The following is a 4,644-nucleotide window of genomic DNA, read 5'->3' as shown; positions in this document are numbered from 1 at the left end:
CATCTAATACCAAGTTTCTTTGATATTTCTTTTCAAATTATCATTTTTTAATTTTATTTTATCTTTTAAAATACAATAATTACATATATGAATACTTTATTCTTGTTCATATATTTTATTTTAATAAAATATATTATAAATTTAGGTAATATTTTTTTGTATATTGAAATACTTTAAGCAAAAACCACATTAGAATTATTGTATCTACACATTCCGAACCATTAAGTGTGGTTCAAAGACTAAGTTGGAGATTCTAATCTTGGCAAGAGAGTGTTGTTCACGGTTAAGACTAAAGATGGAGAGTTATCTTGGCAAGAGATTAAATAATGAAAACTATGCAAAAATAATTCCATTGAAAAAAATAAAACAACCATATAATAAATAAAAAATATTATTAAGAATTATTCAAATATTATTTCAACTAAGGTTCAAGAATATATTAACTAATAAATAAAAATTGATTCAAAATAAATAAGGGCTATATAGTAGCTAGTACCACTTAGTATAAATATAGCTTAATTAAATAAAAAAATGACAAAGACAAAGATTTTATCACACAAATAAAACAACTAATAAAATATTGTATTGTTGAATACCATCACCAAAAATTAAGAAATATGATCAACTAACATTGTTTATATTAACATACATATATCTATGTGTGTATGTTTTATTTTTATTAATATATATATAATTGTTTATGATTAAATCTATTAAAATATGTTTTTAATATAATAATAAGTCATTTTAAATTGAATATACTGTGAAAAAATTACGATTCATGAAAATAGAAATAATAGAAAAAAGAAAAATAAATAAATAAATAAAATTTAAAAAAAAAATAGTAACTAATAGAAATAGAAGTTACTAAACAACCCATAATAAGACCTCAACCAATCACTTTACAAATAAATAAATTTAAATAATAATGAAAATGAACAAAAATTGAATTCCTAATGTTAAACTATGCATAAGCATCATAAATTTTTTATCAATGACAAACTAATACCCAGTGAAAGACAAAACTAAATGGTTATATCATGTCATAAAAATATATAAAGATTGAAAATAAAAAATATTAAACACAACCAACTTAAAATTAAAGAATAAAAATAAATTAATTAACAAATACATTAAAAACCAATTCACAATAAATAATTATAAATTATAAAAAAAATCAATTAAATAAATAAATAAAATAAAAAAATTGATAGAAATACAAGATCATAAAAAAAATTGGATAATTAGAATAAACTTAATATATTAATTAATTAATAAATAATAATAATAAAATACGGGTGTTGTCTTTAGTGTGACTTTTTGGACTTTCTGGTGCCGGAATTCGGTGGAAAAATTTAAGGTGAAATCTTGATTTTTGTTATTTAAACTGGTTTATTGAATGTATATATGGATTTAGCACCATGAAAAACCCACCAAAAAAGCTTCCAAAAAGTCTCACTAAAGACAACTCCAAAAATATATATAGAAAACAAAATTAAAATAAAAATAAATAAATAAAAAACCATTAGCTGCCCTTAGTCAAATTAGTTGTTACTAGCTAACGGCTAGTTAGCAGCTCTCTACATCTATTTATTACAATGTCTGGACTGGTTCCTCATCTTGTCTTGAAGTATGTGATTTTTTCCCAAAAATACTGTTAAAATTATTATGGATTACAGAAGTCTTAACTCAAAAACAAAAAAAATATCATATTAAAACCTATCGAACATAATTACATGGTCAAAATTAAAGAATAAAGAATAAAAAGTATATATATCAAATTAACTGAAATATTAAAACTAAATTCGAAATTATGTTTAACATTGTGGTAGATAAAGAACTAACGGTCCTGAAGGAGCGATGGAGGGTTTCAGGACGGAACGACCGAGATGGAAAAAGGTGAAACGAAACAGTTGAGGGGTACGGGGTACTGTAGCCATCAGTCACCCGACCCGCAACTACCCTCGTTAGCTTTTGGGAATACACCCTACCATTTTCGTTTTACACTTTTCGAGCTGGGATTTAACATTATCGTTTTTCGCCGCGAGGGTTTTGTGCTCTCTGGACACTCTCTGTTTTCACATTTCACCTGAGGGTTTTGACTGTTACCAACTCCTTGCACCGGACCCTGCTCCCCGGGGTTTTTGCACTACTGTTACCGTTTCATTCTTGTCGGTGTCGTTTTCCTTCGGCCAGCTTGTTCGAGGCAGTTAGCCCACATTTTAGTGCAGCTGTTGGTATGGATATTGATGTAGTTGATTATTTGGAGGATCCGCTGGAGGAAGGCTCCATCTGGAAGTCCACGTACACCGCCTTAGAAGGTATGTTAAACTATAGTGAAGGGTTTTCTGGCAATTTCGAAGTTTACCCTCAGCTCTCTGAACCCGCTCACACTGATTCTGTGCTGCCGGAGGAACCCTCGACTTGGTCGGCTTTCTCTTCACCATCCCTGGCTACCCTGGGTTTTCTCACTGGCTGTATCAACCCTTCCCCGGAGCTGGAAGGCCCGTCATCCGCCCCGCCGACCCACTCGTCTGAGCCTTTCATTGAAGCTCCCTCCGCTGCTCCCCCACTTGTCGACCCCAACCCTTCCTCCTCCCGTGCTCCCCCCTCGGGTTGTTTCTCCTCTGTCCCCCCTCTTTCGGAGGCCATCCCTATTATTCCCCCAAACCCTAGTCCCTCGATTGAGGTCCCTGATTCGGCGAGGGTTTCTGAACAACCCAATATCTCGGTGGCTCGACCACAGAAGAAACAGAAGTGCTTCAAGTCTAGGGCAGAAGACGTCATTTTAAGGCTTGTGGGGTGATATGATGGATTATGCAGATAGGGTTTTGGTTGGCAGAATCAGAGGAAGGAGCTACTCGGCAGCTCGCTTGAAGACCTGGGCTACAGAAATTTGGGGACAGCACCTAGTGGACATCCCTTTTGTCCAAACCTTTGTAAGGGGGTGGTTCACGCTGAGATTCGCAAGGGCAGATCATACGAGCTGGGTCCTTTCCTCCTTTTGGCACTTTGAACATGCACTTGTGTTACTAAAGCGTTGGACGCCTCTTTTCGATCCAGAGACTAAGCAAATCGGAGTCGGCCCTATCTGGATCAGGCTTCCAGGCCTGCCTCTACAATATTGGTCCGAGGACATATTCAGAAGGATCAGGAATTCTTTAGGCACTTTCATGGAGTATGATAAATCCTACCAGACTACAAGCATGATGGCTTACGCAAGGATCCTAGTTCATTTGGACACTAGAGGAGGTCTACAGGAGCATATCACGATTCAGTGGAGAGCCTCCTCGCGCAAACAGTTGCTTGATTATGAAGGAATCCCATATCGTTGCAGAAGATGTCATCAGGTGGGTCACCTCTTCAGGGCATGCCCCCTCCTTAGGAAAAACAATCTGGGCACACAAGAAATGGAGTTGGACCCCCTGCAGAACAACCTCCACCACCAGCAGCAGAGACCCATACGGAGGAGCAGATCAAGACATCGGATACTGTTGAGGCACCAGCTGCACCAGTCCAGAAGAAGCGAGGCAAGACTCCTATCCAGCCTCCCTCTCCTCCTATGACGCGCTCCAGGGCTGCCAAGGGTGATGTCTTCTCATCGGGTATGTCTCTTTTTTCTCATGCTTCTGCATCACATCTTTTTGCATCTCTTACATCTCTCTCATCTCATTTGCACAATCATTCTATGGTCCCCCCTGCCCCTTTCCCCTCATCCCCCCTCTCTGCCTCAAGGGATCACCTAATCCTTCACCCAGTAGGACAATCCTTTATGTCCTGCTCCCTTCCCTTGCCTCCTCCCACTTACACCTCCTCCTTCCCCTCCACTATCCAAATCCCTTCTTATCCCCCTCCCTCCCCCTCTGTTAATTCCACCTCGTGGTACCCCACCCGATCTAAAACCAAAGAGAGAGGGCCGGATGCAGTCAGCCTGGATGTTGATGTTACCCCTGTTTCTCAAAAACCTACAAAGGGTCGCCCCTTATCTCTCTCCAAAGCAATATTTCAGGCTAGGGAGGAGGTAGCCCAGGGAAAACAGAAGACTATTGATAGGGTTCTTAGAGCAAAGGATGCCCTCCCCCCTCCCCCTCCATGAAGATTTTATCCTTTAATTGTCGAGGGTTGGCTAGCCCTGAGAAAAAACTAGCCCTGAAGAGACTCTTCACAACTGCTCCGGTTGACTTGATTTTCTTACAAGAAACCCTGTGTATGTCTAGCACGATTACCCCATTACTGCAATCGTGGATGCCGGGCTAGAATTTTCATGCTCTGGATGTATCAGGGAGATCTGGGGGTGTTGCAATTGGTTTTCAGAACCAGACAATCGATCTGAGGAATATCTGGGGAGGAGGAGGGTTTATTGGGGCTAACATCTACTCAAGGGCTCTGGAGACTGAAATCAGAGTAATTAATGTTTATGGTCCCTGTCAAAATAGGGAGGTTTTTTGGAGAAGGCTATTTAGCAACTCCCTCATGCAGGCTGATAACATCATCCTTGGAGGTGATCTAAACTTCTCTTTGGGGTACATGGAATCATGGGGACATATGGCTCAGGTAGATTCATTAACTGATGTCATTGTGAACATGCTGGAGAATCACTACTGGGTTGACATTCCATTAGCGAAGATCCAATACACCTGTAAA

This window comes from Pinus tabuliformis, chromosome 8 (assembly GCF_031772625.1).
Source record: "Pinus tabuliformis cultivar Carrire ecotype Pingquan chromosome 8, CPIR1, whole genome shotgun sequence".
NCBI lineage: Eukaryota > Viridiplantae > Streptophyta > Pinopsida > Pinales > Pinaceae > Pinus > Pinus tabuliformis.
Note: the sequence above shows the minus strand (reverse complement) of the source record.